The sequence below is a fragment of the Protopterus annectens genome, chromosome 10.part0 (assembly GCF_019279795.1).
Source record: "Protopterus annectens isolate FY-2018-M chromosome 10.part0, PAN1.0, whole genome shotgun sequence".
In the NCBI taxonomy this organism is placed as follows: domain Eukaryota; kingdom Metazoa; phylum Chordata; order Ceratodontiformes; family Protopteridae; genus Protopterus; species Protopterus annectens.
Window position 1 is genome coordinate 1,110,087,529 of NC_056744.1, and position 12,698 is coordinate 1,110,100,226.

At 39.9% G+C, this 12,698-nt stretch overlaps 1 protein-coding gene across 3 annotated transcripts in view; it reads right to left on the reverse strand.

Moving 5' to 3' along the window:
• LOC122813499 (leucine-rich repeat-containing protein 7-like) overlaps positions 1 to 12,698 on the reverse strand; it is a 2,638,896-nt gene that overhangs the window by 2,573,717 nt on the left and 52,481 nt on the right. The gene's annotated exons all lie outside the window — the stretch shown is intronic.

Genomic DNA, 12,698 nt, shown 5'->3' on the forward strand with positions numbered 1-12,698 from the left:
ATAGTTTCTTGCTTCATGAAGTATGCATGTATATATATATATATATATATATATATATATATATATATATATATATATACTGGTACCCATTGGCTGCCTCTCACCATTTACTACTATTACAGCTTCAACAACTCAGCATTTTGAAATATCTTAAATGTTTTTTCTGCATCATCCATTCTAGTAACTCACTCAACAGTAAAACTAGGCTCTTCTGTTTAGAATGCGTGACCTGTTCATCCCTTAGTTTAGTTCCCTTGCAAACCACTCAAATGACTTTGCATGCCAATATTGTTCAATATAACAAACATAAACAGTCCAACAATCCAACCACCACATGAAGGGATGCAAAAAGTAGACTTTAATGGGGTAACGACTTTTACTACAACTGTAGCTTCATCAGACCATTCATAAAGAATGCCAAAAAGCTACTTAAGCAATCAAACAATGATGTAAGAAAACATAAGCCAATCAACATTCACACAATGCAACACACCCTCTTTAACATACAATACTATAGAAATATTTAAACCAATAGTTAAAAACTTAAATTAAAACATCATAACATTCTAAACTCACAGAATATAAAAATATGAATATAAATAAAGAAATATAATCATTAAAATCAATAAGGCAACTTCCTAGTCTTTAATATGGGTTTCAGAGACACATTACCATTTAAGCCAGGAAAGGTGTCAGCTTTAAATCAAATTATCCAACGTAACTCTGCACATTCCGTTCTAGATATAAAATCTTCCCCTTTTGCATTAATAGTCATAATCTCTAAGACTGTAAACTTAAACATATGTCCTTGACCCTTATCAATAACATGTTTTGCCAACGCACTACATTCATCCAATTTCCTAATATAATTAACATGTTCAGGTATCCTCTCCTTGAAACTATGATTTGTTTTACCAACATAGTAAGCTTGGCAAAGAGAGCACTTAGCATAATAGATAATATGTTCACTTTTACAGTCTGCATAAAAGTTAAAATCAAAATGACGTTTGGTGACAGGACAAATGATATGACTAGTAGTCCATACATATGTACAGGCTGAACAGTCTCTACAAGGAAGGTACCTATTTGTTCTGAAGTAATAACATTTCTTAGTGTTTTGCAATTCTTATAGCACAACTGACTTTTAAAAGATCTATTGTTCCTAAATGCAGACTTCGGTCTAGGGCCTACAATCTGGCTAATCTCTTCATTAGCTAACAATAATGGCCAACATTTCTTAACAATATCAAATATGTCTCTACTACCACTAGAATAAGTAAAAACTAACCACAAATTATCCTGACTTTGTCTATCAGGACTAACACCTGAATTGACATATTGTGCACTAAAGTAAGGTTTATCAGTGGTGTCTCTGTGTGACAATACAAACTCACTCACCTTAACATCAGACATAGAGAAGCCTCTAGAAACTAATTGTTTTTCACCTGCAGCAACAGCTTGTTCAGCTAATGAATCATTACTATGTAAATGCATCTCTTTCAATAGCTGTGCCTTAACAATATTCCTAGGAACATGCCTCAGATGTATACTTGATTTATGCAATATATTATTCCTTTTGCATTGTTTTCTTAATATCTTACTTTCAAAACCTTGTCCGTCCTTGCTAATAGTAACACCTGAGAAATCAATAGAAGAAAAAGAATAGGTACACTTAAATTCCAGAAAAGACATCATACTGTGCAAATATTCTAAAACCTCATTAAAACTATCTCTAATACCTTTCCATAAAATAAATGTATCATCCACATAAAAAACTAAACTGGCCACATATAAATTATTATTTACAAACTCAAACTCCCACTGGACAAGGATGGCATTAGCATAAGAATTGGCGCTTGCTGTCCCCATCGCAACACCAACTTTTTGCAAGTAAAAATTATCCTTAAATATATAAACATTGTTTTCTAATATCAGTTCCAACAGAGAGCAAATCAACATCACCTTATTGTTGCTCATACCACTCAACCGTGTAAGAAACATTTTAACACTCTCAATTTCCATGTCATTGGGAATTACTGCAGACAATGAAATGACACCCAGAGTAACAAAAAGCAATTCAGATAAATCATTACTTTCATTATGCCGTGCAACTAAATCATGTAAAAAACTTTAGTGCCCTTAAGAACAGTGGGTATGTTATTAAGAATAGGACATAGAGATTTTTCAACAAAAATTGACAACAGTTCTGTAATCCAGCCCTGGCTAGAGACTATAGGTCACATAGGGGGGTTAGGTACATCTTTGTGTATTTTTGGAAGCCCATATATTAGAGGTATCAATGGATGTTCAGCTAAGAAGTATTCATATAATTCCTTATTAATAATATCCGTCATTAAAAGATCATAAATATAAAACTGAACTTTCCTCATAATACCATTAACTTGGTGCCTATATATCTTACGATAGGTGGATTCCTTGTTGAACATAACATGCATCTGTCTAACATAATCTATATGATCTAAAACAGCAATACCACCACCTTTGTCTGCAGGTCTTATTTCTAGTGAATCAGATTATTGTAGTGCTTTAAGGGTTAAATTCTCATCATATGTCAAGTTATAATATGAACATTTGTAATCATAAAACAAAGTCTGACGTAATTCATTCTCACAAAATGTTAAAAAGGCGTTCAAAGTAAGATGTATATCTGGTACAAAAAAACTGGGTTTCTTAAACACAGATACATAATTCCCATCCTGCTCAGGATAAAATAGTTTCAATGAGGTATTTCTAGCAAACATTTTCAAATCTATAGTAGTGTCAGTGAGATCTGGTCTCATAGCTGGAATAAACAACAAACCTTTAATCAAGATGTTCACTTGTTCAGGGGTTAAAACACAAGATGACAAGTTGAAGACTAAGTTACTATGTTCCATCTCTTGAACTCTCCCTGACTCTGTGCCAGGTTCTGATAAGGTCTCTCTAACGAACAACTCCTGGATCTGCCTATCTTCTGTCTGTCTTTGATAGGCAGAGGATTCCTTAGGGAAAATCTTTTTCTGACCAGTTGAGAATAATAGCATAGATGTAGCACATGCTAAAGAAGTACTGGCAACACCTCTCAACGCATCATTGGATTCAGCTTGAACTCCACATAAACTACTATTATCCACAGCAACAGCATTCGTTTGCATATCTCTCTTTTCTTTTGGTCTCACAAACTGTATCTTCAAAGGAACTATATCTGTTGAAGGCAACAAAGTCACAGGAGGAGTAACACTCTGAATTAAATGTATCTTATCATGAGTAACAGAATTTGTAATATTTGTATCAGCTTCTTTCTGTCTGTTGTTAAAATTACATTCTCTCCTTGCTGCACTTTCAGGGGCTGTGTCTCTCCTTGGTTTAGGCCAGGGGTCTGCAAACTTCACTATCAAAAGAGCCATTTTTGGCCCCTCTCCCACCAAATAAAATTCATCGGGCGCCACAAAACCTGTTTGACCCCTAAAATGAAGATACCACAACGTATAAAGTTTTATATATAGTTATTATACTAAATATAAAAGAACTATGTTTATAAGAGCAATATTTAAAATCCATCCCTAATTTTGCTCCTTTTTTGGGATTGCATGATCGTTGTGTGTGTGCGTATGCGCTGTGTTTGTGTATCATATCTCTCAATATCTTAGAACAAGAAATAAGGACAATGCCATAAATAATGGGGAACAAAGGCCCAAAAATAGGGACAGAATAACAGATTTTGCATTAGCATGAATTTTCTGAAGGGTATGAAGTCTGAAACACAAATATCTGTCTATTTTTTCTGACTTCAGTCTGCAATGATTTGCTAAAAAGCCACAATTTTATGAGAAACAGACCAAACTATGAGGCAAAAGTCAGGACATTCTGTGAAAATCTGCACAGCTGAGAGGTAAACATGTGTGTGTGTGTTTTTGTGTGTGGAAAATGTTAACAGAAATCATGGGTTGTGAGGGTGGCTTAATGGTTAAGGTATTTGCCTTACAAGCACAAGGTACAAGGTTTGAGTCTCACAAAGGATAATTGGCTAGGCTTACAATGGCTCACAAGGGTAGTTAGCCTAGTACTAACCTATGTTATTCTAGCAAGTTTATAAGAACGATATTTAAAGTCTGTCCCTATTTTTGTTACTTTGTTTCCCTTTATTTGGGACTCTGTCCAGATTTCTTGTGATAAGACTTTGAGAGGTATGGAAACCTTTCAGGAGATGCTGCTGGTGCCATCATAACATTCTAAACTCACAGAATATAAAAATATAAATATAAATAAAGAAATATAATCATTAAAATCAATGAGGTAACGTTGTAGTCTTTAATATGGGTTTCAGAGACACTTTACCATTTATGCCATTTTAATGATTATATTTCTTTATTTATATTTATATTTTATATTCTGTGAGTTTAGAATGTAATGATGTTTTAATTTAAGTTTTTAACTATTGATTTAAATGTTTTTACAGTATCGTATGTTTAAGAGTGTGTGTTGCATTGTGTGAATGCTGATTGGCTTGTGTTTTCTTACATCATTGTTTGATTGTTTAAATAGCTTTTTGGCATTTTTTATGAATGGTCTGATGAAGCTACAGTTGTAGTGAAAGCAGTTACCCCATTAAAGTCTACTTTTTCATCTCTTCGTGTGGTGGTTGGATTGTTGGACTGTTTATGTTCATTATACTGAATTTTACACTTCCAACCATTACCTGTGAGCTTAATCTTTTTTACTGTTTAACATGCCAGTATTGTTGCTTTTCTATAATTTTCTCTGTGGACTTAAATGACTACCAGTCTGATCTCATAAGGCATTGCCTCCAGTGTTGTAGCCATTCTGATGGTCTTCCCCAGAGTCATCTCTTTGCTTAGTGCTCCTCTTATTATGTACAGACTGCACAACTGGACACAATACTCCAGACAAGGTCTTACTGTCATAAGGTAGCCCCTCCCTTGCAGAGCCTATGCCTTTAGTCTCACTGTCATAATGTAGCCCCTCCCTTGTAACAGAGTCTATATCTTTAGTTCATAGGTGCATAGTTTCATAGGTGTGTGCTTGGTTAATGGCCCTGGAGCCTTTACAAGCCTAGCCCATAGAAGTGCCATGGCATCATGCTACCCAGCGTTAGTTCACAGTGCCTATATCAAGTAGAGCCAATGGAGTGATCCCAATGGTGAACTTTCTATTACCATCCACTCATCAAGATTTCTACTGAAGAGGGACAGCGAGGTGCTCTGCTTGACATGTATGGGAAGTCTATTCCAGAGTGTGGTCAGTCTCTGGGTGAGAAACCTGTCCCTTCAGCATGTTCTGTTGATTATGGTAATGAGGTTGAGGTCTCTGGAGCGTGTGGTGTGGAGGGATTTGGATTTCTTTAGATGTAGCATTTCTAACAGAGCTGGGTCAGACATGGCTTTATAAGTCAAACAGGGATCTTCTCTAAGTAGGTGATATGAGACAGAGAATAGCTGGAGTCTTTTGAGTCTGTCCATGTAGGACATGTATTTAATGTATAGGATCCTCTTCGTAAGGTACTTCTGTGGCCTCTCCAGCTGTTGCAGGTGTCTAGTGAGGTACATGCCAAATGGAGCATTATATTCAATGACTGATCTAATGAGGAAAGAGTAGAGGGAGACAATGACCTCTTTCTTCCTGGAAGCAAAACCCTTGGTAATGGGATGTGCCACATAAAAGGACTTTCTGACCACAGTGGCAATGTGGTGGTCGAAGGAGAGGTTGCTGTCAACCTACATCCCCAGATCTCTTATAACACCTTCAGTGTTCAATGGGCTCCCATTGATGTGGTAATTAGTGGGAACTGAGTTTCTACCAAAGGGGATGATGACTGATTTTTTGGCATTAAGTTTAAGACCATGGTTTCGACACCAGTCATTGGTTTCAGTGAGGCCTTTCTGTAGGATGTCTGCATCACTTGGGGAGTTAATAATGGCTCCCAGCTTGCAGTCATAGTTTCATAGTTTCATAGTTTCATAGTATAGTACTAGGCTATCTGCCCTGGGGCATTTGTAAGCCTAACCATAGTGATGTGGCTTTTGCCACCCCATGAAATGGTACAAAAAATGTACAGAATAAATTTAGAATACTGTGCCTCTGTCTAGTAGTGACACAATGAAGGTCCCCTTATATAATAGAATTAGTTTACTGTGCCCCTGTCTAGCAGTGACACAGATGTGACCCCTGGGGTAAACTTACAATCTCCCGTCCACTCATCAAGATTTCTCTTGAAGAGTCAGTGAGGGGCTCTGCCTAGTACGAACTGGGATCTTGTTCCAAAGCATGGGAAGCCTCTGGGTTATGAATCTATCCCTCCAGCATGTCCTATTCATACTTGTGCCGAGGTTTAAGTCTTTAGCTCTCGTGGTCCTGATGGATTTGGATTTTTTGAGGTGGAGCATGTCCATCAGATCCTGATTGGACATGGCCTTGTCCGTCAGGCAGAGATCACCTCTGAGCAGGCAGTATGCTACTGAATAGAGCTGAAGTTTCTTTAGTCTGGCAGAATAAGACATATGTTGGAGACCCTTGATCCTCTTGGTGAGGTACTTTTGTGGTCTCTCCAGCTGTTGCAAATGCCGGGTGAGGTACATACCAAATGGGGCATTGTACTCAATCATGGGTCTGATGAGGGAGGAATATAGGGGTACAATGACATCCTTGGATCTGGATGTGAATCCCTTCATGATGAGGTGTGCAAGGTAGAATGTTTTTCTAACCACTTTGGCAACGTGGGTGTCAAATGAGAGGTCGCTGTCGACTTGGGTCCCTAGGTCTCTGATTACTTTTTCCATACTCAGTGGGTTGCTGTCTATGTGATAATTTGTGGGTACTTTGTTTTTCCCAAAGGGATGACTATACATTTTGGCATTTAGTTTAAGGCCGTGACTCTGGCACCAGTTGTCCATTTCTGTGAGGCCTTTTGTAGGATGTGTGTGTCTGCTGGTGTATCGACTATGGCCTAGTTTGCAGTCATCTGCGAACTTTGTCAGCCACAGCCCTCCCATGTTTGCTTTAACATCTGAGAAATAAATGCCGAACAAGAGGGGTCCCAGGACAGATCCTGTGGGACACCACTTGTGACTGGCTTTGAGTCTGACATTGCTCCAGCGATTTTAACTTTATGGGTTCTGTCCTTTAGCCAGTTTGCAACCCATCTAGTGACATAAGGGTTTACTTTTAAGCTGTTGAGCTTATCTATGATGCCTGAGTGGGGTATTGTGTCGAAGGCCTTAGCCAAGTCCAGGTATGCTGTATGGACTGCTTTGCCCTCATCAATGGCTCTAGTGACTGTTCGAAAAAGTCAACCAGGTTCAAAAGGCAGGATCTGCCCTTTACAAAGCCAAACTGGGTGGGGTCAAGTGTCTGTAGGTCCCTTATGTCTCTGTTTATGAGTTCCATAATGATTCTTTCCATAGCTTTGCAGACCAGGCTGGTTAAGCTTATGGGGCAGTAGTTTCAGGGTCTGTAGAGGCACCCCCTTGGAGTGGGACCACTGTTGCTATACGCCAGTGTTCAGGTACATATCCAGTAAGGCTAAGGTTAAATAGCATTTTATGTGTGGGTTTAGCTCCTCTTGGAGTTCACGTAAACCCGGGATACCGTCAGGTCCCATTGATGCTGTGTTTTTTGCTTTGTTTAGGGCGGTTCTCACTTGGACATCTGAGATGACAGGGAGATTACATTCAGCTGGGATAAGTATTTCTTCTTTGGGGGTGAAGGAGGGAGAAATTTGCACTGAACCTGTCAGCCAGAATGTTGGCAATATCTGTGGGTTCAGTGTATTTTTTGTTGTTTTGAACCAACTCTGAGCATATCTGAGGGTTTCTAACATAGCTGAAGAAGGCTTTGTGGTTATCTTTAGTGTCCTTAGTGATTTTTCTCTCAAAGTTGGCCTTGGATGTTTTTATGAGAGAACGTAGTTTTCTGCTAATGTTGATCAGAGATGTCTTCCCTTCATGGGATTTTGCTCTGATGTGCAGTAGCTTCCTTCTTTTGTTATACAATTTGTTTATGGCTGAGGTCCACCAGACAGGATGCTTACCTTTGGTGGAGAGGGACTTGGATTTGTTTGGGATTGCATGATCCATGCATTCTTGAGATGTCCACAGAAAGCATTTGTGAAGAATTCGGCATTGTGGGATGTGGTATCCACTGGCACAGTGGGCTTAAAGGATACCATCTCAGTCTTAAGAAGAGTGAAGTCTGCTTTTGAGTTTTTCACTGTGGTCTTTTGTGCTGGGGTGGAGGTGGGATATGTATATCCAGGGTGATTAGTTTGTGGTCAGATCTCACTAGTGAGGGGTATACTGTCGGTGTGGAGCATTTTGTCCCCATGTTTGTGATGATCAGGTCTAGTATATCTCCCCTAGTGGGAGAGGTGACTAGTTGTTCCAGTGCATTTGAATTTATGAATTCCAGGAACCTTTGGGCTAGGGTATTAGGGCTAAAATAATGTACCCAATCTATGTTTGGGTAGTTGAAGTCTCCCAGTATGATGGTATTTTGTGATACATTCATATCTTCCAATATCTTCAGGAAGGCTGAGTGGGGTTCTTGAGATTGGGAGGGTGGTCTGTAACATGCTACCAGTTGTATAGCAGTTTTGCCTATGGTTAGTTGCACCTGTATGGTCTCTGATGCTTCATGTGTTGCTACTAACCTGGAGGTGTGGGTGTCCTTGATGAATATGGACACTCCCTCTCCCTTTGTGGTTCGGCCCGGGTTTTGGGGCCAAAAAGCATGATACTAGGTATAGCCTGGTAGCGCTGGGGTGCTCTCAGGAGCCTTGAACCAGGTTTCAGTTACTGCACAGACGTCGATGTTCTCCATGCTGAGGAGTGCATCAAGTGCATGCATCTTGAGATTTAGACTTCTGGCGTTGAGCAGCATTACCCTTAGTTTTTTTCCATTTTTGTTTTCTAAGGAGGTGGGTTTGTCTTTTGAGCCTTGCCTAAAAAAGGCACTATGGCGGTGACAAGAGCATTAGCCAATATCCGGAAGCCCAGTGGTGACAGGTGTAAGCCATCCCTTGCGAAGCAGCGTGGCTTGTCCAACATGTCATCCCAGGCAGACAGACATTGGATCCCCTTAGAATGACACCAGTACTTGAGCCAATTGTTAAAGCTGATCATCTTGTCTTTGTATTGTGGTATCATTCTTGGTGAGGGCAAGATGCTGCTCAGGGTCAGGGTCATACCAGCCTGGGCTACATAATAGGAGAGCTCCTCTATGTCTCTTTTCATGTAGTCCAGGGAGGTATGTCTCAGGTCATTCACACCAGCATGGACAATGACGGAGTCATATTTGTACTTGCTTTGGAGTGACTTGAGCGTGTGTGTTATGTGGCGGATCCTAGCTCCCGATAGACAGCTCACAGCCACCTTCTCCTTGTTCAGCCTGGTCAGCGGGACATCAGTGTGTCTAACTATAGAGTCACCTATTACTAGTGTATCAGGCAAGGTGTTTGGCCTTAAGGGCTGTGATTGGTTGACACACTGATTTATTGAAGTATGTGTTGCATGTGTTTTGTTTTGAGGTGGTGGATTTTTGGATGTCTGTTTTGGGAGCCTCTGTTGTTTTGGTAAGTTTTTTATTAGAGCCTCCGAGTATGTCTTTGTGTTTTTATATGTTTGGTTTGCAGTTGTGGTAGGTCTATGTGGGACTGGGATTGTTGTGTGTGTGGTTGCCATCTCCTCCTGTCTGGTCATGCCAGCCCTTTGTTGAGAGAGTTCAGCCTCCAGTTTGGCTATATAGTTGCATCTCTCACATGTATCTCTGTTTGTTGGAAGGAGGAGAGGGTTGTCTGTGTACATGAGACAATTGTAGCATTGTCTCAAGATACCCAGATTGACCAGCTGAATTGGAGACGACACCAGTAATCTACCACTCGACATGCTAGAACAGTATAAGGGAGTGCTGTACCTTTAAGGGAAGTGGATATTCACAGGGGTGGTAAGTAGATGTAGTGCTTTACTTAGTACAAGAGTGCTTACTTAGAGAAGTATTGAGAACAAGTGCTAGGCTTATAATATAGTGAGTAGTCTGGTTATACTAAGAGTAGAGCTTCCTTAAGGGAAAATTTGAAGAGCAGACTTGGCGGAGCCAGAAAAAGTTTAACCTTGTTTAACATTTTAAACAGTGAACTACAAAAGAGCTAGAAATGGTCCAAAACAACCAATTACTACAGCTTCTTGTGCTGAGGTCACTTCCTACAGGGACAGGTAGGCTGCTCAAGGCTCCCCACTCCCACTGGTGAGCAAAGAAACTTCCTTCTATCCAAGTAAGGTAATGGACAACACAGGAACTACACCACAGCCCAGAATACAGCAATGTCTGTAAACTGGTCTAAACTAGTCGAGAGAGGCGGGAAAACAAGCATTATTTTTTTTTTGTTTTTGGTAGAAACACACAGAAAATGCAGAAACAGTGATAAATTAGTTACACAGGCTAGCTCACTTTAGTGGGCAGCCTCCACAGTTAAATTAAACAAACAAACAAACAAACAAACAAACTTTCGATCAAATTCGACTAAAATGTAACTTTAAGTGCAGATTTTAAAATAATGCAGCAAACAGTTAAAAAACAGTTCAAGCTAGTTCAGGGTAAGCTACAGACGCTATTCCAAGTGAAAAAAAAGCAAAGATACTTAAATCCAGAAAGTAGTCGCTTTTCTGAGTTCCCTGCTGCTAGGACCACTCTGCATTTTCTGTGTGTTTGGTCAGCCAGAGTCTCTTTATGTTGGCCTGGACTTCTGAGAAGAAGATGCTGAACAGGAGCGGACCCAAGACTGATCCTGTGGGACTCCACTCATGACTGGTCAGCAGTCTGATTTGTAGTCCACTACTTTCACACTGTGTTCTGTCTGTGAGCCAATTTTCAACCCACCTAGTGATATAGGGGTTGATGCCTAGTTTGATGAGTTTATCAATAATTTCCAAGTGAGGAATGGTATCATAGGCCTTGGCCAGACCAAGGTAGGCTGTATGCACTGCCTTACCTTCATCCACAGCCCTGGTGACTGACTTAAAGAAGTCAACCAGGTTGAGCAGGCATGATCCTTTTTCACAAAGCCAAATTGCATGGGGTCTAGAGTTTGGAGATTTCCTATATCTTTGTTAATCAGGTCCATGATGATGATGTGTTCCATAGCTTTACATATCAGACTCATCAGGCTAATGGGGCAATAATTCCCAGGGTCTGTAGTTGCTCCCCCTATATGGAGAGGGATGACTGTAGCAGTGCACCATTCAGTAGGGACAAAGCCTGAGGTGAGGCTGTGACTGAACAGGGCACACAGATGTGGTGCCAGTTCACTTTGTAGTTCATGAAGAGCACAGCCAGTGATATTATTGGGTCCCATGGAAGCTGTATTCTTGGCCTTGGACAATGCAGCTTTAACCTGTGCTGCAGTAATGCTGGGTGCCTGGCATTATTCTGGTATTGTGATTGGTCCTTTAGGGGGGAAGACAGGGGTAAATTTGCCACTGAATCTGTCGGCCAGTATGTTGGCAATATCTGTTGGCTCAGTATAGAAGGTACTATTGTGCAGTAACTCAGAGCAAATCTGGGTATTGCCATGGAAGTTCTTGATATAACTATAGAAGGCTTTGTGATTGTTTTGTGTCTGCAGCAATTCTGCCTTCATTGCTGGCTTTGGAGGACTTGATGAGGGATCACAACTTTTTGTTGAGGATAATAATGGAGTTTTTCCAATCTTGGGACTTCACCTTTTTCTGCAACAGTTTCTTTCTTCTGTTGTAGAATTTATTAATGGCAGGGGACCACCAGATTGACTTCCTTTTTTAACAAACTGGTCACCCAGGATGATGTTTTTTCGTGCTCTTCCTGGTTGATTATTACTGTCACAAAAATTATCCATGATTTTTTTCTTGTCTGGCTGATTGGAACATAAGCCCCTGAATTTGCATCTTGTCCTTGAATTTCTGATTACAAATGTTGCCACCTTATGCTTTTCAGTATTAAATATCAACTGCTGTCAGGCCAAACTGATGACCTCCTCAAGCCTCTTTTCAGACAACCACTATCACCTGCTGCTGCAACTGATTTGGTGACATTTCTCAAAAAAGTTATCCTGTTCTTCTCACTCAGTAATGCAGTTTCCTTTTAGCATACTCTGTGTCACTTGTATGTTTATTAGACTCATAATATCCATTTGCCTCTGAATCTTGGACTAATTATACAGTTAATGGTGGGTACATGACAAACCCCATGTGATATAAGAGACACATCTGCTGCATTGAACAGACATGCCATTTGCTACTATGTACAACAGAACATAAAAAATAGATTATAAAAGTGAAAAACAGTGTCTATCCACTGTACTGAAGTGTATTCCATTTGACAGGTATTACTTGGCAGATTCAGTTGGCTATGCAATGTATAACTAAATGGTTTAAGAAGAAGATGTTTATGTACCTCATATGCATGTTTCCTGGACTGCAGATTAATTATGTCACATATATTGTAATAGCTGACCAGTCCAGGTCTGTGTTTTGTGCATTAATCTGGAAAGATTGAAGAAGTGATACCTGTCAGCGCAAACAGACAGACACACACACACACACACACACACACACACACACACACACACACACACACACACACACACACACACACACACACACACAGTAAAAATTACAAACCACTTGCACATAAAAACAAAATGAAATTTA